This window comes from Lagopus muta, chromosome Z, assembly GCF_023343835.1.
Source record: "Lagopus muta isolate bLagMut1 chromosome Z, bLagMut1 primary, whole genome shotgun sequence".
NCBI lineage: Eukaryota > Metazoa > Chordata > Aves > Galliformes > Phasianidae > Lagopus > Lagopus muta.
The window spans coordinates 54,435,599-54,458,226 of record NC_064472.1 but is presented as its reverse complement, the minus strand read 5'-3'; the positions used below and the strand labels follow the sequence as shown (position 1 = coordinate 54,458,226).

At 39.7% G+C, this 22,628-nt stretch overlaps 1 protein-coding gene across 7 annotated transcripts in view; it reads left to right on the top strand.

The window, feature by feature from the left end:
- The window catches only part of ZNF462 (zinc finger protein 462), a 90,512-nt gene that overhangs the window by 17,204 nt on the left and 50,680 nt on the right, over positions 1-22,628 (top strand). The window contains exon 1 of one of the 7 annotated variants that reach the window (XM_048930767.1): positions 21,256-22,566. The exons of the other annotated variants lie outside the window; for them this stretch is intronic. The gene's annotated coding sequence lies outside the window, so the exon portion shown is untranslated. Of the gene's footprint in view, positions 1-21,255; positions 22,567-22,628 lie in introns of those variants that run through there. 7 annotated transcript variants of the gene reach the window in all.

Sequence of the window (22,628 nt, the reverse complement as noted above, 5' to 3'; positions counted from 1 at the left end):
AATCCACAGGCAAAACCTACTGATTTTATGCCCTAGGGGAAAAAAAAGAAAAAAAAGTGCGGTAACGATTTCATATGTAGTGTACATAATGGTAAAAGAGGGGGAAGGGAAAATAAAAGCCGTGCTTTGTAACCTTTTGACAGTTCATGACTGTATGAGTAGATGTGGTGATTAATTATTCTTTGTCAATCTGGGAATCTGAACTGCTTACCAGACGTATTGCTCTATTTATTCATACAACTTGACAGTGGCAAACCTGTGTCTCTTCAGTTGCAGATGGCTTGCAAGCAGTTCAGGTGCGAATGTCAGGCAAAGGTATGTCATAGCAGTAGTGGGAATTGCTGTGGCCAGCCTAGAAAGTCAGTGTAGGAAGAATTAAGGCATCGGAACCTGTAAAGGCTGCTGTTGCTTATCAGCATGGGAAACAACAAACCTGCAGAGAAGTGGTGGGATGTCTTGGAATACATAATTGTCTTCTATGTCAATTTTAAGGATATGAATATTTTGGCTTATTTGATTTGTATACATGGAGTGACAATGTTGCATAGTCTCCATTCCTTAGTGTATAAGGCTGAATGGTATTTCTGTAGAACCTACTGCATCTAGACAAAAACAAACCACAACATTTTTAGATGGACACAATGTGATGTGTGAGATGTAATCATACTGGTCATGAAAAAAATATCTGCTCCAGGGACTGACACAAGCGCAGCTTTTTATGCAACCTGACCAGAACAAAGGATAATGCTTCTGAAAGATCAGATGGATCTGATGCTTCAGCAGGCTGAGCAAATGAATGGAGGGAGGTCTTCTCTTATCCATTGTCTCAAAGATGTGGGCTGGTAGCAAAGAAAGGGAGGTTGAATAGAGCTTCTGAAGGGATATGCTGCTTTGTGTTCTGTGGGAAGAGAGCAAGCAGGAGTTCTGGAAGTTCTCTGCATTGGCAGGCTGACAAAGCTTGAAATAGAAAAATGTGGCAATAGACTACCGGTATTTTCTCTTTGGTAGCCTACTTACAACATTTTCATTATTAGGAAGCTGAGGAAATGTATCAGGGTCCAAATATGGGAAGAAATCTAATGTAAAAGAGTTATGTAAAAGACTACTTAAATCCTGGCCTGCTAGTGAAGAATGATAAAAGATATTTTCTGTATATGAAGGAATTCAGAGTTTTCTGTCATTCCTCTTCCCCTTTTTCTCTTTTCCTTTTCTCTCTTTCCATGAACAACTCATCTACATGTTCTGGAATACCTCAGTTGTGTTCCTGATAGGATTTTTATATAGGGAGAGCTTGGCTGATCAAATTAATGGGACAGTCAGAATCATCTTATGCTTGGAAGAATCCTTCTGCTTCTCTTGCTCCAGCTGTCAAGCTGTCATAGCCAAATTAACCCAAGTCGGATTTTAGTACCAAGCTCCCATTTTAAAGGCATAATGAGGCCAAGGAAATGGGAGAAGAGAGGGAACAGAACAGGAATTTTTGATAAGTGAGTAGAATTGAGGGTTACATCATGTTCCAGTGCTATAATATTTGACTTCCAGCATCAAGGGGGGATTTCAGTTGAGAAATGAATCCTTTAAAGGGAGGAGAGTAGGAATTACATCAGTGTTATGGTTAGATCTGTGCATGTTACCTTTCTGTTTGGTCACTGGAACTAGGAATTACTAGTAGTTATGTTTCTGGTTATTTGGAGATTTCATATATAACCAGGTTGTGGGTTTTTGTTTTGTTTTGTTTTGTTTTGTTTTTTAAACCAGGCATTTCTTTAAACAGGGGCCCATAGCACTGTATTTTTTAGCAAGCATGCCATTTTTTCTTTAAGTTCATGGACCTGAGACTTGTATGTGTAGTAACAGTATCTGTCTTGGTGATTCATGATGTCTCTTCCATCCTTTGTTCTTCAACATACTGTCTAGAAGGTTATATGAATTCTGAAGAGGTGTATACAGTTCATCACCACTAAGCACTGGAGGTGAAGATGATGCTTTACAAGCCCACTTAGAAAAGCACATCAGAAAGTCATCTGACTCCTTGAGAGGAAGCCTGTGTTGATATTTTTAAATATGTGGTATCTAGGCCACAATGATCACCTTGTATGGAATCCAAAAGCAATTGTGAAAGTTCTCTTATTCTAAGGAAGGACTTAAATGCAGTCCCAATGGATGAGCCATGATGGATTTGACCCAACATACCATTCAGTATGGGTTTCCAGCTGCTTTAACACAGAGGAATTTCTACTGAAGAGAGGAAGCGATGACACTGGTTGCACAGTGGCTGAGCTTATATGCCTCTGTTATTGAGGCACTGCTACACCACATCTAAATTAAAGTGATATTGGGCACGGTGACCAAGAATGCACATAGCATGTTGGCAAAGAGTTAAATGAAGTTTCAAATAATATCTGGATGTGAGAACAAGACAAAAAAATTCCTGGGTGGACACAACTCTCAACAAATAAATCAAGGAGTATTCTCCCAAATGGGTCTGAAAGTCTGCACTTTCTGAACAGCATCAGCTTGGTGTTTAGCAGGGACAAAAAGCTATCTTATCAGTGAAGGCTGCAAAAGAATTTCTTAATATCTTCTTACCTCTTCCAGATCTCCTTTTTTTTACTGTTTTCTTAACAATAGAATTCCTTAAGATACAAGACAGTTGGGTCATCAACGGTTCCTAGAAAGTAAGGACACTATTCTAGTCATAATAATGATAACGTTTTCACAAAATATAATCTACGTTATGACTTAGATAACAGAGCAGATATGAAGGGTTGGATTGTATAGGACTTTGAACTGTGCAATAGCAAGAACAATGTGTCATCCATCACTTTAAGGAAGGCAAACTTATTACGTTACCATTGCCAATGGTGATTTTTGGAATGTATTTGCTTCCTCAAATATTCACATAGGATCAAGCTGAAGAGGGGAAATTATCAGAACATTTGTTTGAACAATCATTACATTCTCAGTCTAATATCTTTTGTGTCCCTTCAAGTAAGAGGGATAGAGAACTGAGTAACGTCCTCAGGGTTATCTAGACAGAAGAATCTGCTTTTGCATCTCTAGAAGAAGGAGACACCAGGATAAGAAGACCCCATGCAGATAGCATGAAGAAATCATAGGTCTCATTGACCGTTGGCTTTATAGTGTATTTAAAAAAGATTTGGGAGGCTTTTCATGAACAAAGTGAATACCAAACTTGCTTTAATAGGTCAAACAGATAAAACCAGCATCATGCCTTTGCAGAGCTCTTGATCACAGAGAGAAAAGAAAGGGTCTCCTTTTTTTTTTTCTCTTAGAACTATTCCACTGCAAACAAGAGCATCCCATAAGTGAGACAAGAAGAGTATCTGACAGGATTTAAACAGACTTTTAATATTTCCTTCTGTTCTCAACACTGTTAATAGGCTGGATATCAAGAAAGGATTATTCATGGAGAGGGTGGTCAGGCAGCGGAATAGCCTCCCCAGGGAAACTGGCCATGGCACTGAGATTGCCAAGTTCAAGCACTGTCATCTGGACAATGCTCTCAGATACATGATCTGACTTTTGGGTGATCCTGTGTGAAGGCAGGAGTTGGACTTCATGATCATTATGGGTCTCTTCCAACTTGGGATATTCTAGAATTCTAATTTATATTTAACAATAAAACACCTAAAATCTCCTAATTCAGCTTATATCTGTAATATAGTAGTAAACATAGTACGTATATGTTAGTAGTATATTACTACAGTAGTAATATAGAAGTCAGTGTGGGCTTCAAGAGTCTTGTCTTTTTCTTGAATTGTAACACAGCAATCCTGTAAAGTAAGAGGTGCCATTCATAATGGTTAGAACAGTTAACCAAACCATAGCAGCACTCAGATGCACACATAGGATATACTGTTATCCTGCTGCTGCTCTGTGCAAGTACTACTCTTGGAATACTAAATTCACTCCTGAAGTTGGCGTGTGTTTAAAAATAAGGGTGGAAATGCTGAGGATAGCAGTGACCTGAAGTCTGGAAAATTGTTCTTTACAGCAAGAACTTTCAGATAGTCCATTCTCGCCTTTCAGAGGTTTTCAGAAGTGACATTTACAGGGCTAAAAGCAGCTAATTTGCCAGGCTATGCCCGTTATTATAGGAATCTGGACTCTGTACCAAACTGTAACAAGATGCAGAGGATGGAATCTAAGACTAGAAAATGTTTGCTATATAAATAGTTCTTTATTTCTAATTTAATAGTGGAAAAAGATTAGGTGCTATTGGAATAACTAATGGACTCAGTAGAAAGTCCTAAAGTGTCAAGCCTGTAGTCTCTCCAGATGCTGTGCTGAGAGACAAGCTTTGGACTGTTAACCACTGAGTTGGATAGGAACAACTGTCTAGTTGTACAAGGTGAACTCTGAAGATGACTGCCCTTATCCCATGCCAAGGCAGGGGTAAGTTGTCTTAAAGAACAGCTGGTGAGAATTCTGGAACTTTGCTATGTAGTTTATCTCAAAGTGTTTTGAGATATTCTGGAACACACAATGAGAATCTTTCACCCAGCATAGCAGAGAAGCAAATATCCAAGTCAAGTGAACAATAAAGCAGACTGCAGGTCTGTAGTGTGAACTGATGCTTGGTTACCTGTCTCCCAGTTTTTTCCTCCATTTCCCTGCTTTAGGCTTAAAAATACAAGAGTGATTTGTGCTTAGTTCTCAAAGTGGAATCTGTGCACAAGGCTGAGGGAAGCTGCCTTACTCTTATGAATTTTCCTGTTGTCTTGATAGAGGAAAAGAAGAAACAAAACAGGTTTTTGTAGTCCTTGCCAGACTTTGTACATCTGTTGTCCTGCTACAGACTTGCACATTGTGATTTCCAAAGGACAGTAAATCTCCCACACCAGAAGACCTCTAGTTTCCTCTGGACACTACAGCCCAGCACTTTGGTCACCCAGAATTTTAGTCCTCGTTTTACAGACAGGAACTAGATACTTCAGCCTTGCAGTTACCACAGAAGTGGTTGTGGCATAAGAAACAGAATTTGTGAGCATGTCCATTTCCTAGAGCAACCTAACTTTGTGTTAAAAATATATCACAATTATATTATGATTCCACAATAACCAGTTTTTGTATTAATAATAATTTCACAATAACTAATTCACTATAGCTTTCAGTAGTAATCTATCAGACATTTGTTAGACAACTCTCAAAATCATAGACTTCCATTAAAGGTGATACATCTAGAAAACTTAAGAGATTAACTCTTCTGTCTTTGTGCTAGTCGAAAGGTTTTAACAATGAGCACTGTCATTATTTCTTCTGAGTTTCTTGGTAACTGATACACAAACAAGTCAATATTTGGGAAAAAAAAATGGTACATTAGCTTGGCTTTGAAGGTCACATTACACAAAAGGCCTCCCTGTAAAGGCTTTTCCTTCTAACATTTATAAATGATTTACTTTAAGGGGATGAAGGAGTTTTGATTCTCTAATATACAAAATATTTTCAGTCCTTAATTTGTACTTTCAATTTTAGAAGACTGCTTTCAAGATTCATTGTATTGCAGCAATCTAATTGGAAGAGTTAGAAGACAGTGGCAGAACAAAGGAGCTCAGGAATGAAGAAAGGGGAAGAGGTCTGAACAGTTCTTTCTGCATTACTTTGTTCTGGGATGGGTGATTGTTTTGACTTGCCAGTAACAGCTATCTTCCATCATGAAATGCAAGGGAAATTCATATAGAAGGTGACTTCCTCTCTTCTAACTGCTCCCACTCTATTTCTCTCCCATATTCTTTGTCAAGTCTTTATTTCTAGCCTGCAAAGGAGTCTTCTTGTCTTCAAACTGAACATTTCCTTTTTTCTACTAATGAAGTCTACAGATATAGACCCTGTGTGCTCAGCTAAAAAGGAAACCACTTTTTTTTTTTTTTTTAGACAGTGAAGCTTCACTGCCAAAATGATCTTGTACTGCAGGTGGCTAGAGGTATATGATACAAGTTAGACTGTCAGCTTTGGAACATATCTGAAGGGCAAGCTCTTCAGGAAGGGTGAACTGTAGCACCAATCCTGTGATTAGCAAGTCTAGTTCTGCCTCCTTCAGCTTCTGAGATCTTGAAGATCCACTGCATGCTCTGCTTTCAGGTAAAGGAGAAACTTAATCCTATTTTGACCTCTTCTTCATAATAAAAGGAAGCAGTAAGTTCTGATCCACATAAAGATCTGGTTCTCAGCTGGGGAACACTGGCAGAACTCCAGCAAATTTCTAGAAATAAAAAACTGGTGAAATTTCTGAAAGCCCAGTGGGTACTAGGACTGGCATAATATTCTGTAGGTCGTAAGAATATGAGAATGGGAAATTGGAATAATGCCTTAATCTTTCCATGATCTCTCTCTCTCTCTCTTTTTTTTTTTTTTTTTTTTTTTGGTCAGAGGGAAAGAAAATCTTTGGGAAGAACTCTGCTCCTTTTCTATTGGTGGTATTGGCTTGCATGGCTTTGTTTTTCTTTGAAAACTGATATCAGAGGAGTATCCAACCTTCAGGAGTGGAGCCATTATATGTGGCGCTGCGGAACAGGAGCCAAAGTATAAAAATAAAATACCAGGCTGCCTTTCTCAGGATCCAGACATAGCATGCACACACACACATACGCAATATCTTGACTGACCATAGTTGTATTAGTTACTGAGTTCAGAACAACGGACAACGAGAACCAAAAAATGAGTCCTGTTCCTTAAAAAGAAAGAGGAAGAAATGTCAGACTTCTGCAGTCTCAGATACCAGACTGTGGAGTGCATGAGAGGCCCCTTATCACAAACAGGTTTGAGACAGTAAAACCAGATGAGTCTTGGTCACTCCTGGTGTTTGCTGCAGCCCCCTCCCCACTCTCGTTTGTCTATCTCATTTTCTTTGCCTCACAGAGTAATGGTTCAGAGCAAACCAGTCTCCTTTTGAAAACACATTCCTTTCTTAAAATGAGAAAGCAGTGTCTTTTGTTTCATCCTGTGTGCTGAAGGATCTGCACACAGATTTATTCAGAAGAAATCAAAGACCAACTCTTCTAAATTCAGGAGTACCCTGAAGTTGTATGTCACCACCACTAGGCTGTGGAAATAGCAGTGGCAGATACCTTGTTTGCCTTTTGGAAAGACCTGAAGTGGCCTAAAGAGAAGGCAGTAAGTAGGTCAGAAAAAATTATGTGTGAAAAGCAGAAACTCAAGATCTAATGCCCAGATTGCAGATAGGAAGCTGGACCCATTATGTTAAATGGAATGATCTTTAGGAAAAGATGACAGTAATCAGAAAGAAAAGAAAGCTGGCAGGGGTAATTCTTGATCTTGTATGAAGCTAGGCAAAAAAAGATTTAGCTTTTTTTTGTCTGCTTTGTTGAAATGCTGATGTCATCTCTACTTCTGGACTTTTCCTGATGAAAGTGAACTGAATTGATAGAGTTGGGAAGCTGGGGCTCTTCCAGTGCTTGATGAGAAGTGCAGAACCCCTGCTACATCACTGCTGATGATCAGAGGGATGGAACATCTCTCCTATGAGAACAGGCTGAGAGATCTGTGACAGTTCAGCATCAGGAACAGAAGGCTTCAGGGGGACCTTATAGTGGCCTTCCAGTACTTGGAGGGTACAGGAAAGCTGGGGAGGAACTTTTTAAGGATATGTAGTGACAGGACAAGGGGAAATGGCCTTAAACTAGAAGAGGGTAGATTTGGACTAGATATTAGGAAGACACTGGTGAGACACTGGAACAGGTTGCCCAGAGAAGTTGTGAATGCTGCCTCCCTGGAAGCATTCAAGGCCAGACTGGATGGGACTTGGTTTAGTGTGAAGTTTCCCTACCTATGGCAGAGGGCTTGGAACTAGGTGATCTTAAAGGTCCCTTCCAACCCAGACCATTCTATATTTCTATGAACCGACATTACAGAAGAAGTGTACAAAGTTCACATGCCTGTATGCTGCCCAAAGCTTGGGTACCTACTTTTTTGACTGCGTGGATAGGGCAGGTGAAGCTTCTAGAAAAATCCCTGTTTCTGAGATGCCCCCCAGCCAAGAATTACACTGGATTTTTAGTTAGGCTTTTTTCCAGCTGCAGTAAGCATGTTTGTATGTCTTGGTTGACAACTATAGGAGAAAAAAAAACAACAAAGAAGAGGTGTTAACACTATCTATCTCTGCCTGGGCTAAGTAAGTCACAGCTGCCCATGACACAGTTGGCTTTTTGCAGAGCTCAGGCTGTTTGTGCTCTACAGAAGTAGGAGGAGGTATGCTCAGCATGCTTCCTTCAGTAGGAATACCAGCAGTATCTTGGATTACTACAGGGAATGTTCTGCATCTTTAAGCCCCTTTTGCAGAATTTAGGCACTTGCTGAACGGAAACAGGAGTTGTTGGTAGGTTGTAGATGTGTCATATGTAGGCTAATTGCCATTTTTGGAAATACATTATAGCTTAGATATCCAGACTGACAAAGTTAATAAAAGATACTTATTTTATTGAAGTTTTCCAGGAAGAATGTATTAATGGAGTATACAGTGAAGGAGATGCTGTAGACTAAAGATTTGAATAACTTGATAACTTGATTGTCTTATGACCTGAACTTAAAAAAAAAAAAAAATCATAACATATTGTGGGGTTTTTTGGGGGGAGGGGGAGGGGGGTGTAGTAATATCCTAACAGTGAAGGGTAGGTGTAACTGTCAGTATGTGAAAACTAATTGCTTGGGTTGTTCTCATAAATTTTATTAGCCAGAGTGGAGTGGTGGAAGTGTGCACGAGTTTTGTGGCTCCAACTAGCATGTGTCTGATTAAATCATACTTCCTCTTCTTTGGTCATGAATATCTCCTGCTCACAGAAGACGTTGAGGAAGACCTAGAATGTTCCTCTTAGAGTATTTTTATCAAGGTGCTATAAAGAATATCCCCTCTGTTGACTTTTACTAGGTTGGTTTTTGTTGTTGTTGTTGTACTTTCTCTGCTGCATTTGCTAGAACAGAAGAATTATGAATATGTTGTCCTATATTTAGAAGAGTCTGGGAAGAGAGCAGAAGGATTTGGTGGTTTGGGTAAATTCATGTCAAGAGAAATGCCTCACAGATGCTACAAGAATTTGACTTTTTTCAGCTGTCAGACCTTAGGAACCAGTCTCCTTTCCTACCCTCTGTGAAGTTCACTTGTTGAACTGCTCCCTTTTTTCTGTCTCCTTTCTTGAAATAAGTAATTTCAAATCTCAAGTAATATAAGGGCTAGACCATGACCACCATCCCTAATCTCTGCCTTCTGTGGCATTCTATTCCTCATCTCACATGGCATTTTGCTGAGTAGGCCTAAATACTTCAGCAAAAGACTTGGACTCTGTACAGAGAGCTAGAAATGGCAACTCAGTGATAAAAAGTAAATACAAAATGATTAATAAAGGGAGCCAGATATATCCTTGTGTGTGGTGTTTGATTTACCTCTGCTACCAAAATTTTTCATTTCCAATGTTCTGGCAAACTTTCTAGTTATTGTGGAAAGTTAGCACTGGTATTCCAAAGCCAGTGGCACAGAAAGGCAGCATGGTGTAGCAGGCAGGAGCTGGAATCTGGGAACCCACTTTCTTTCAGATCAACTGTGCAATTTGGAGCCAGGCCACTTCACCTTCCTGTGTTTCACCACCCTAAGGTTAAAATGGAAGGCTCTTCATTTTGAAGACTTACTCAGCTTGCTCTTCACAGAGGTAGAACCTACCACAGTGTGGCCTGAAATTGAACGACTCGAATAAATACACAGCAACTGTGTATGGATCACAGTATGGGTACCACTGCTACTTGATAATTTCATTCCACCTTTTTGTCCCTTACATATTACTTACAAACTGTGAATATTCAGCAAGTGTCTACTAATTTGCAACTGCTTGAAAACCAAAGAACTACGTCAGCCTTTAGTATCTTTGAGGGAAAGTCTTACATTTAACATATATTTAAATAATATTATATTGTCTTCTGTCACTTTGGTGTTTCAAAAACAGATGAAGAAAAAATGAAAGTTCTGCAGGGATGACTATACTTCTGGCATGGATTCTTTTGTCAATGAAGTCCTAAATGAATGCAAAACTTTCACTCTGCATACATTCTTGCAAACAAGAGCCCACGCTTGAATGAATGCTTGCTGCAAGAAACAAATAAACACGTACAAGTGGCTTTTATTTAAATGAGTTTTAAAGAAAAAAAAAAGAAGCCTGGAATGGACTTCAAAATACATCACTTTCTTTTCTTTCCTGTAGTATTAAAGGATGTTGGCTAACATAAATTAAGTCCCTCAAAGTATTCATTATATTTTAATGTCACATCATTTGCGTGCATTGGATCATATAGCTCTGTTTATATTTCATTAGTTTGAAAATTCTGTTGGGTACTTATATATCATCTTATGGCCTGGATCTTCTGGGTTCTTTTAGGTATTTCTTTATAATACTTTTGCCATTTTTGTTAACTTAAAATGTATTTTGACTATCTTTTCCATTTTGCATGCAGAATAAATGACACTGTTCATATATACGTGCAGTTATTTTGATGGAATGAATGCAGTTTTGATTAACTCTTAAGTCCAAAAGTGTGTTCTCAAAGGCATGGTTTGTCATAATACATCAATGAGAGAAGTGCTGTGCAGACTGTTTTTCTAGAGCAATGGGTGAATGGCCTTCTAACTGTAGCCAAAAGCAGAGTACCCGTCCTGTACAACCATCATCCCATGTATTTCAGTAGTGTATCTGAAAATTTGCACTGAAGTAAGAAAGATTTTATGAGGACAGAGTTTAGAAGACCTGAGAAGGCCATTTCTTGGCTGACAGACTAGCACTTCTCTCCAGAGTTCTCTATGTTGCTTCTTAGTACTTATTTGCAAAACCTAAATCCTGGTGAAATGTTGGGTTCTCCCACTGTTGAGGTCTTTGCATTCTCTTGAATTTATCTAAATATCTTGTGAGAGCTTTTTTTTTTTTTTTTTTTTTGGTCAGGGTGTGTTTTCCTCTTCAATTATGCATTCATGAGAGCTGTCCAAAAAGTCCTTCTTCCTTAAAATTGAACCAGCATTCTCTTTTTCTCTTAAATCAGGGAAACTGAAGATCCCTTCCATCCCTTATCTCGCCTTAGACATTGTTCTCTAAGGACCTTTGCAAAGTTTTCTACATTCTTCCTTACAAAAAAATAATAATTTGAATTCAGATTACAAGGTACACAGATTTTCAAAGGTTACGGAATCTAAACGATCTCAAGCTTTCTCTGAACTGGATTGTTGTATGTCTCTCTTTTCAGTGATGAAAACATACTATCCTCTGATAGAACGTTTGAATAAAGCATGATGGCAAATTTCAAATTGGTGGAGGCCTGAAGTAGATAAAATCATTAATGATCTATTTGTAAATTATGAGAAGCTATTGCTTTAATTCATGGCATTAAATGGAAAGAGTGAGTGACTGGAAAATATAAGAACAGGGTGTTCATGGTCTAATTTCATTTCAAAGGGATACTTTTTATGTGCATAAACTAGCCTTATCTGAACTCGCAGAGTGGTCCCACTTTTTCCACAAAGAAGGTACTATTATGACAATGGAAGCTAATATTTTTTGTTGTTCTAAAACAAGATTTTGTTACCATACTATTTAAAATGCTTGAGATTTTGCCAGCTTTAAATTCCTCAAGGTAATGTTTACAACAGTAGAAAGAAACAATATGTGTACTGGACTTACAGAAGAGAAAAAAGCCACAGAAGTTCTGTAATGTCTACATACTTGCAAGGATTGTAGCTTTTGAAGGATGCAGTTGGTTATAATCTCAGCTCCCCTTTGCTGTGGGCTATATTACAGAGTCTTAATTAATTCTTTGTGGTCCATTTCCTGTTTGGGTTTTTCTTAGGATAAAGAAAAAATAAACAGATTTTAGTTGTTGAGCATGAAACAACCTATTTAAAGAAAAAGAGAACAGACTAGAATAGAAAAATTTCATTAGAAGATTCAACATCTTATGCTTTCAATGCAACTTAGCTTTAATAATAGTTTTCTTCTTGATTTGAACATGTCCAGAATAGCTAGTACAAAGGACTGCTTATTATTGGAAAGATGAAAAATAGGGCTATCTCTCTTCTTTCTGTGAGAGATTGTTCTTAATTATTACCTGTGTAACAAAGTATGCATCTTTTGCAGACAAGGAATAACAACTTTTTTTCTTCAGTATTTTTTCATACCTGTTTGATCCAAATACCATCAGGCTGGGCAGGTTCCATTAACCTTGGTTAATTCATAGATATTGTGAACCAGAATTCTGGGATTGCTCAGAATAATGCTTTTTCCCCTTGAAATAAATTGTAGATATTCCTACTTTGCTCATTCTAGACACCAATATCCACAGATAACCTATTTAAAATACTTTGTACTTCATATTCTGGCTGTATGTATTACATGACCTGCAAAAATTTGTTTCCTGGAAGGACCAAGTGGGTGGAGGTGGAGGTTGAAGAGGGAGTAAAAGCAAAGTTCTCATTTGGAATTAGGATATTGCATTCCAGTGTGTATATACTGCATCTCAACATGTAATCCAGTGGAATATGTATATGGTTTAGAGGGCAAAGCATTCTGGACAGTATATAAACATTAACTGCATCTTACTCCTTTTTTTCAGTGGTATCACTTTTCAGCAAATTCAGTGATGGGACCAGCATCTTGCTGCTACCATCCTAAGCAGAGGATCTTCACTTGCACAGGTAGAAAAGATTTCCTAAGAAGGATGGCAGGGATAAGGGTGGCAGACTAGTAACCAGTAGTCTTAGATCTATCAAATACTGGAGAAGTGTATATTCTTCTACCTGCGGCAAAGATGCTGGCTGCCATACTGCGAGTGAGTCAGTGGGCAAATAAAACTATGAATTCTGTCTGGCATTATGAATGGGTCACTGATGGATTTGTATTACCTAAGGAAATGAACTGGCTGACAGAGAGGTTTCTGATGGCTGCCCAGCAAATGTCAGATATAGCAGGAAACTTAGGAGGAGGAAATGGATAGCTGGAGACTCAGGCAGTGCTAAAGTAGCTACGATGCTGTTGGAGCTTCTCAAATGAGAACATTTCTGAGGAGTACAGTGGGAATGCAAAGCAATCTTTCAGCTCTGCTAAATAGTGTTTTCTTGTCCTCCAGTAGAATTTCAGCCATGGACACTACTTTATAATTACAGAGTAATTCTTGAGATAGGTTTGGGTCCGCATGAGGTGATGTGCTGTTATTCTCAGCTTTGTTTGCTGGTAAACATCAGGATGTCTGGTGCTTTGGTTTTGTAAAAAACATTCTTCTGACTGCCCTTTTTCATCCTGTCCACACACTGCCTGCACAGGGTTAACCCTTTGAAGGAGGGTTGGTAAGATGCAGTACCTACAGAGCTTGTAATATCTTGGGACAGCTGAAGAGAATGAGCTGCATCATCCCCAAGGTCCTTGCTAAGATGAACCCATTTTAGTGATGAAAGCAGGCACTGGCTTCCTTTCCCTGTCTTAGATCTGATCCATGCAGCTTTTCCTTGGTTCCCAACTGCTCTGTGAAATTTTCTTACTTAGAGAGTCTTGTATTTCTACCAATTTGGGTGCTGGATTTTGGAAATGATCTTTGGAGTTTGAACCAGTGGCAGCAAGGTTACTCTTCCCATCAATCCAATTCGGTCTCTGTCACCACTGCTATCACAGAGGACCAGTTTGCCCTCTAAGCAAAGCAGCTTTTCACATCTGTCTTTTACGATGATGTCTCCTCATTTCAGTTTCTTGAAAGCAGTTTTCTGTAGCAGTCCCAAAACAGAGATATACTCACTTTAGTGGTACTTTCTGAGTGCTTGTGGCTTGGTGTCCACTTCTGCGACTTTGCTGAGAATTCACCACTTGTGTTTTAAACCAACTGTATTGGCTGATCTAATTTCAGAGCTCTAGGATTAAAATTCTGTGACCCCTAAAATAATCTAGCAGTTAATGTTTTCACATGGTTTAGCTCTGTCACCAGCTTTTAAGCTGTATTTAGCCTTCATAAAAACACTGTGCTCCTTGCAAACTAAGATCAGTCCTCCCTAGAGCACGTTTGTAACTCACCACTGTAAGTCATCAGGCCATGCAGTGGAGTATGTATTTTGGGTGAATGGTAAGACTGCTTTTAAAGGCACAAAAGGATAGGAAATCTGAGGGTTCAGTTAAGGGCAAATGGCCATCAGGTAATGATCTTTCTGTATTCAGCCACAGCTATGCTCTTTCCCTCTTCAATTCACTCTGTAGCAGGGTATGTGGTTGAATTTATCACTCACTATTGTCAGGATCCCATTTCTAACAGGTTTGACTTTCCTTGGCAAGAAAGAGAACTTTGCTGGAGTTATGCCAGGCTGAGTAGTCTGCTCCTCCCCTTGCTCCCACCAGGATGAGGATAGTAATGCACCCTTTGTGTAAAGGGCAGCAAGATGTTATTTCCAACGCATTAGAAGGAATTGGATTGTCTTTAGAGTACCCAGGCAGTGCGCTGCTGTGTTCTTCAGCACCACCTACTGACATCTTCCTCTCCCAAGTCCATGCACTCGGGGGAATGCACTTATCTTCAGTCACAGGAACTGGATTTCTTGAGATAATTGACTGTACACTCTTAGCTGACAATTAGTAACCCCAGATCCAGTGCCTTCAGTTGCATTATGCAGTGTGAGGACCAATAAGAAACGGCACAAAAGCAAAGTTGCTTTATTCTGACATCTTGTTTTCCTAGTGGACCAGTCCAGTTTCCTCTTGAACACACATCTGTATAGAAGAGTGTTGAGAGTTTGGGTTGTGTCACTGAGGTGAGTATCTTTACTTATTTCCTGTGATCACTCAGTAAGGAAACCAAGTGGCAGATATAATTTCTACTTTACTCTGCTGTTCATATTCCCTTCTTTATCTTATCAGGTTAACTTCAGAATTTAAATATATAGTCTCTTCAAAGGTTTTAACTGGAAAAAATGGCTTAATGCCTTTTTGTGTATGCGTGTAGTCTTTCATTTTCTTCTTCTATTCCTAAAAAAGGAAAAGTAAAAAAGGAAGCGAAGTTTATCTGTGGAAAAGAAGGATCCTATCCGATCAGAATTACCCACCTTCCCTAGTACAGTTGCTGCATCTTCTTATAACACACAGCCAAAGCAGTGCTCTGTTTATTGAGTCTGGTGGACTAAAGGAAAAGCTGACAAAACTGTGCGTGTATTTGCACCTCCACAACTACTTTCACACAGTAAATGAAGCAGCATACTTAATAAGAAAAAGGTCCTACTCTGACTGTTTAGTTGTTCGATCTCTAAAGAGCCTTGATTTCTATAAAAATTAATTATTTGCCATAAAGATAATTTAGAAAACAAGAAAAAAACACACCCTAGTTTTGTTTACAGCAAAAGCAATTGATATTTGATAACCTTCTCACAGGCCTGAAGTTCTTGCTACAACTCAATTGCTCGTGCTGACTGATAACCTTCACAAAGGGAACATACACAGTCGTAAGATGCTATCTTCATTTGCCTTTCAATGAAGTAGTGCCATCACATTTGAATCTTTTTTTTTTTTTTTAAGTTTGAAAGTATCCTTCAGGAATTTAAATTTTACTTTTTCCAGAACAAATAGGTATTTATAGTCTAGGATACCAAAAACTAACAAACAAAAATCAAAACAAACAAATTCTTTGTGAGAACTGAAAATTAAGCCACAAGTATTTAGGTACCTTGCAACAATAATGCTCCTCCCTACCTCATGGATCTTTGTATTTAAGTTACTTATATAATAGTTTGAATTTATTTTAAGTAACACTCGAGTTTAAGTATTCCATCTTCAACCTTCTTTCTAGGAAAGTTTTCTTTTTTGCAGTGGGATAATCTTCACTTGCTATGTCTTCTTGAGGTTAGGGACTACAGTCTTTTTCCTCTAGATATTGCTTAAAATGATATAGTGTTCCTGTATTTTATTTTATTTTTCTAAAACCATAGGCTCAAGGAATCAGTAAAGCTGGTAGTGATGTTATTTATCATTTAAACCTATTTCTGGTTGTTTTATGTATTTATTAATATCTCAAAGAAAAAATAACCAGAGGTTCTGTAATTTTTTTTTTTTCCCCTGGAACTGAAAAAGCCATCTATGTTTCTGGGCAGCTACCAGCACTTTTTAGCTGCCTTCTACAAGCTGAAAGACTAATGTGTTTATATTTTGTTCAGTGCAGATCATTTTGAAAGCTATGCTGTAGCTTTGCAGTGACCCAACCCCTAGTATGGTATCAGATATGTGAATACATGCACTGAAGTATGGAGATGTAACAAAATGAAATTATGACTGAAATACAGAGGGATGAAGGACGTTGGTCATCAGGGTTTTCTGTGACAGCAAGATTTCTGACAAGTATTATGTATGAAGAAAGTATAGCAGGAAGATTTCTTGTGTGGAATCCAACCTGGAGCTCACTTGAGCTTCAGCATTCTGGGTATATGTATTTTGGGGAAAATAAATAAATAATATTTAGATCAGTTTAGGTAATTGTTTTTATCACTCAGTTGTAATGTATCTCTAAAAGAAGTTTATTTCCTGAAAAATGTCAATATCTTGTATTTTAAAATGCTATGAATGACATTGTAGGTCAACAGAAATGAGAATGCACTGGTAAAATATTTATTGAAAGAAAGGGGCAGCAGCTTAAAAACCACATATCTCAGCTAACATATTACTCTCATAGGCATAACTGTTGATAATAACCATAAATGGTCCTAAACTGGACATAAGAATGGAAATTTTGACAGTAAAACCTATACCCAATGATAATATCTTACTGTACATACTTACATGAAAATAAGAAAATTTACCATATATATGAGTGAAGAGTTGCAACCAACCCATGGGGTCTCATCAGTGTTAAGTTCTGTCAGATTCCTTCCTCCTCTTCCCCGTCTGCCCCAGTAAAAAAAAGGGTGGAAAAGAAACAGTACTAAAGTTCAGCCTATATGAGTTTGAACAAGTGACTCCAAAGTCAACCATCAGAGGACCAGGAATCTTCAAAACTTGACGGGTGTGGAGTCATTGAGTTATTCTTATAAATTAAAGATGAAGCTGTCTTCCTGCTGTTGGAATAGCCTTCAGGTTTCCAATTCCTCAAATTCTGCACTGTTCCTATGATTCTACTTGTTTTGCTTATTTCCTCCATTGCTATCTTGTGTTATGAAAAGAGTCTCACCTTAAATAAATAAATGAGGCAAAAGCAAATTAGTGAGACCATCAGACTAGCAGCCCCTCGATATATGAGTTGAACCAGGCACTGAGAGAAGGGCGGGTGGTACTGCTGGCAGAGGCTCTCACAGCTGTAGTCAGAGGCGCCTCCTGAAACCCATGCCTCTGCAGGAGGGAGGAATGCCTGTTCTGTGGCGTTGCCCGTGGGATTTCTCAAAAGCTTTTGTCTCTGGTGAGCTGCCTGTGAGTCACTTTTCTGTAGTGTTTTGGTAGTTTCTTTCTGGTGGCTTAGTTTCCAACAACGAAAAGAAAAGAAAAGAAAAAAAAAAAAAGAAAAGATAAGACCAGCAGTGAAGTTTCCAGTGAGTTCAGTGTGATCTGTGACTCCAATCTCGATGAGTACACTTTGTTCAGACACTGATAGATGAGGGGCAAATGGGACTCTCCCAAGACACAGCACAGGGCCCAGGCACTGGGGCATCTCCTTGGGGACAGGGCTGTGGGTAGCTGTAGACCAGACCCACAGCCCCAGGACATGACTGAGGACCTAACAGTCAATCCCGTGCCTTGGGCAGGAAGGCTTCAGTGGGGCTGGAATGGGTCTCTAGTACATGGGAGAGCTTGGCAGAGGCACAGATCACTGGGCAGCAAAGCTAGTGAGTGCCTTCAGGGCCCTGACACATGCTGTGTCTCCCTGGGAGCCCTGTCAGGTGAAAGCAGGCTTGGCGGTGTTCCTGCTTCCGTAGCCATGTGAGTAGTGCCAGGATCTCAGCGTTTTTTTTTTTCAGCTCCTCCTCAGCAGTAAGTTAAAAACTGTGCAATGTGCCTGTATGAGGTAGGGATGAAGAGGTGTCTGATCATCTGCCTGTAGGAAGGCTTGGAATTCTGGTGATTATTTTAAATGTAGCGTTACCAATACTGAGCTGGATTCACACAGCGTGTGTGGTCTGAGTGACCTTTTCAGTTGTGGTTGTGCATGTGCATATTCTTAACTTCTAGAAGCACTGCTGACTCCTTCTCAAAATACAACGGGTGGGTAGTCAACCACAGAAGCTCAATTTTGAGGTCAGCGCCTTAGGCGTCACAATTAATTTTGTATTTTGAAGCTTTAAAACCAAACTTAAACATAATGATTTGTACTACTTTGGCTGCTGCCAAATTCTGTAATGACTGTTGTTCAACAAGCACAATTATCTTTTGTTTTGGATTTTCAAAAACCTAGAAATCTAATGCAACTGTCTCTCTGATGTTCTCCTCGCATGTTTAGGAGCCTAGAGAAGGATGTCGAAAACAACTTGACACCTCAACTTTGGGTTTTAAAACTACATGGCTTTCAGAATCTCTAGCACTCAATGTTTTGGGAGCTTTTTGCTCCTGAGGGAAATGACTATACCTCTTCTCCACATTAAACATTAAAGCCATACATTTATCAAGAGGTTCTAAATGCAAATTAAGTCAGACAATGGCATTTTAATAATCTGGTGAGGTTAGCATCACGTTAGTAAGAGTATTTTAGAAATCACATTATCTTTGGGCAATGTGGTTCTCAAGAGATTGGCTGTGAATGTGTTAGAGGGATTGTAGGATTTATGGATTCATTTCATGGTGGTTGCGTTTGTTTGTTGTTGTTTAGTCTGTCTGTTTTCTTTCCAGGCTTCCTCTTCTGCTTTTGAGCTAATGGTTTTGATAACTCCCTTCTCACCTATGCCTTCATTCCCCCTCTTTTTTTTTTTTTTTTAAGTGTTATGTGAAAATTTAAGGGATTATGGAATGTGTTTTTTATTAAGCAAATTAAAAATAGAAGGTGGTGTTGCTTGATGTATGGAAAGTATTGTTTTAGTTGGTAATGACTGAAAAACAGGCAAATCTTGCTTTATCTCCTTTGCTTGGGTTGTACATCTTCCCAGTGTATTAACATCTGCACTGACAATGCTCTTCCCTGGTGGGTAGGTGGATCTTTCTGTTCCGTGTTCCATGCAGACAGTGAAGAAGAAAGACACACATTGTGTTTCAGTTTCTTTTGATATATGAGCTCAGACTGCCAGTTTCTGATTTTCTTCATCTTTGTAAAATGCTCAAATTTTAAAGAAAAAATGTGGGAACGCTAGGGCAGAATTCCTCACCACATTGGTTCATCTTGCTTTCATCACGATACCCAGCAAAAAACATAAAATAGAAATCCATGGAGCTTTGCCTGATGTTTGTTCCTCGTAACAGCATAAGATTAACCTTGTCTATGACTTGGTGCTACCTTTGTGAGATAGCTCCTGCTGACATTACAAGCTAGAACCCATTAGAAAGTCCTCATTAGATTTTAATCAGCAGCAATTAGTGATTTCTCAACTGCTCCTTCTGATTTGTAGCAGAAAGGTAGTGTTATTGCTCTAAGATTGTCCAGACGAAAGCCAGCATCGAGGATGCCTTCTCCAAGCATCAGCGTATGAAAGAATTGTGGCTGCTGCAGGTGGGATGGTGATGTTTTTTTTTATCTCTTGAAGCTCCCAGCATTCTATTTTTCAGAACTTCAGGTTTGCTCTCCTAGTTTTCCATTTTGTAAGCTGTCCTGAAGCTTCTAAAAGAGACATTGAGCTGAAAGCACTTTGTGATGGTGTTTCTAAAGGGTCTGAAGTTTTTCGGGGGCTGGAGACAGGGGGAAGAGAGATTTGTGTGTGTGTGTTGTTTTTCTTCTCTTCCACACAATGGAGCTTTCAGAGAACCTCTCTTAAAAGGCATAGCTACAGCCTTTGTGTTGAAGGGTGTGTCTGCTGGCAGGGTTTGCTGATGCAGACGGGCTGGCTGGTGATTAACAAAGGTCATTAGACTTTGGAATCTGACAGGGGAGCGGGGTGGTGTGTCTTCTGCGCCGGGCTGGAGGGCTCCCTAGGGACTGGAGGCCCCCCGGCCACCTCGCCCCCCCCCCCCCCCCGCCCCGAGCCCTCCTCCTGCTGGGAGGCTCTGCTCTGCCTTGCCTTTGCCTGTAGGACAGCTTGGACCAGAGTCTTGATGCTGTAATGCCGTGTTTTTTTGATTGAACTGTCACATTTGTCATCCATGGGACAGGGAACCAACCGTGGGAGATAGTTGCTGGCGGTCTGCTCAGGGAGAGAAGGTGCTGCTTGGGCAGAGCAGGGGGACGGCAGCGACATGGTTTGGGGTGCAAGGCATGCAGGAGAAGTGCAGCTGTGTCTTGGGGATGCTGATTTTTCAAGCATCACTCAAGGAAGAGGAGGAAAAAAGGGGAAAAAAAGAAGAAAAACAAACGTGGTGTGCTTGAGATGAAGCTGAGATAAGTGAGGCCATGTTGTGCACGGGCGAGAAGCTATGAGCCTCTCAGTGCTGGAGTTGTCTGAGCTAAAATGGCTGCTTCCAAAGCTCAGAGGACTAGGGCAGCTTAGTGAGTCTTAAAGCTTCAGTGACGCAGGGGCTCATATCTCTTGAAAGTGTGATAAACACATTCAGCAGAGCTGTGGCTTGTTTGGCTGAGATGAAAGGACTAAGCTTGGGGGGATGGGTAGTGAAAACTGGATGATCTGCTTTTCTGTGAAGTGCTCTAAATGCAGGAGTCGTCTGCTCCATGGAAAAATTTGTTTTCAGGTCTAATGGACTGTGCTAAAGGAGACGTGGGGTGGGGCTTCACTCACTGCTGTAATTTGATCCAGAGCAGATAGCAACCTCTTCCACACAATTTGGTCTGGTGCTTGCGCATAAAGGCTCGAGTATCTCGATTATTGTAACTTTGTTATCCGAATAGAAGCTGGTACAGCGTTCATTTTCTATATTGGTGGTGGGAGGGAGGGCGGTGGGGAGGGAGGAACACAGTGCAGCCTGCAAAGAACCGTAGGTAAATATGTGGAGAGCCTGTGTGCTCAGACTCTCCAGAATTTGACTTACTAGAAGTTTACTTTAGCAGGCTATCAGAAGAAACATTCTTTCATATAAAATCCTGATGCAATATCCTCTCTTATTTCAGTGCATTAATGTTTTGGAGCCTTCTCACTGTAGAAGTAGATCTGTACTCTGTACATGAAATAGACATGAAATTTTTAGAGTTTTGGGCTACTCTTGTACCTTGGACCTCTGGAATGACCGGATTATCCCCAGCCCAGCAGAGCATGTGGAAACTGAAGAAGTAATTATTTTGTTAACATAGAGTATTTAGACACCCATTGCTTTGGTGCCTAAGTATTTCGTGAAGTAGGAGAGTCTAAGGCTTTTGTGTTGCTTGTGCTTTGTGTTTCCTCACCCTTATGGCAGTGCTTAAATATACAACTCTTGACACAGGATTAACTGTTTTACAAGCTGAACCTCTGTACTTCGTGTTGCCGTGGCTTATGTTACTTGGTACTTCAAGGTACCCATGGCATATGGATAAATCAAGAAAGCCATAGTGTTTCTGGGATAAGTCTTTGTTACATGTTTCCATTGTATTTCAGCAATATCCCTATTCCTATTGCCTTCCCTTATCTTCCTACAGTCCTCACCTTCTCCCAAATATCTCACAAAGGTGATGTCTCCAGAATATGCTCAAATGAAGCAGTATACATTTTACCAAAGAAGAGAGATCACAGAATGGTAGGGATTGGAAAGGACCTCTGGAGATCATCAAGTCAAACCCTTTCCTAAAGCATGTTCCCTACAACAGTAAGTTACACAGGAAAGTGTCCAGATGGATCTTGAATGTCTACAAGGAAGGAGACTCCACAGTTCCTCTGGCAGTTTGTTTCAGTGCTCTGTCACCCACACAGCAGAAGTTTTTGTTCACTTTCAGATTGGGATCTCCCATGATCCAGTTTCTACCCATTGCCTCTTGCCCCATCGCTGAACGCCACTGAAAAGAGCCTGGCTTTGTCCACTTGACTTTCACTCATTAGACATCTATATACATTTATGAAATTCCCTGTCATCTCTCACAAAGCCTTGGTGGAGTTGAGGCAGAACAAACCATTCTACCTTGAGTTCACAGAGTAGCTGTATCTCACCTTGCATTTGTGTCTAGATTTTCCACCAACATCAGTACTATCAGAGTGTTGAGCAGAAACACAGTTTTCTTTCTCTGGAGGCTTTTAATCTTTTGAAAGTAAAGCAGACGGTGCTTTTTCATCTTCCAAGATGTGTTAGAGTGGGACATAGATGCAGAAGCCATTGTTTTCTGAATGTAATTTTGAATGTGTGATTGTTTAGAAGTAATTTGCTTTTTCTGTAGTGTACAAGTTCTGGTCTTTGAACAAAACAGACTTCTGTCTAGTGTAATGGAAAAGCCAAGGGAACAAAGTCCATTGAATCAACAGTTATTTGTCAGAAACTTGACTGTAGTGTTTAGTCAGCAACTTGTGAGCTACTTAGGTAGGACTTCATGTGAATCCTGATTCCTTTTCTCGTAGTAAGTACTGATTGAGTTTTACACTGAAGTAGTTATGGAATCTCTGGAAACTACTGTCTTTA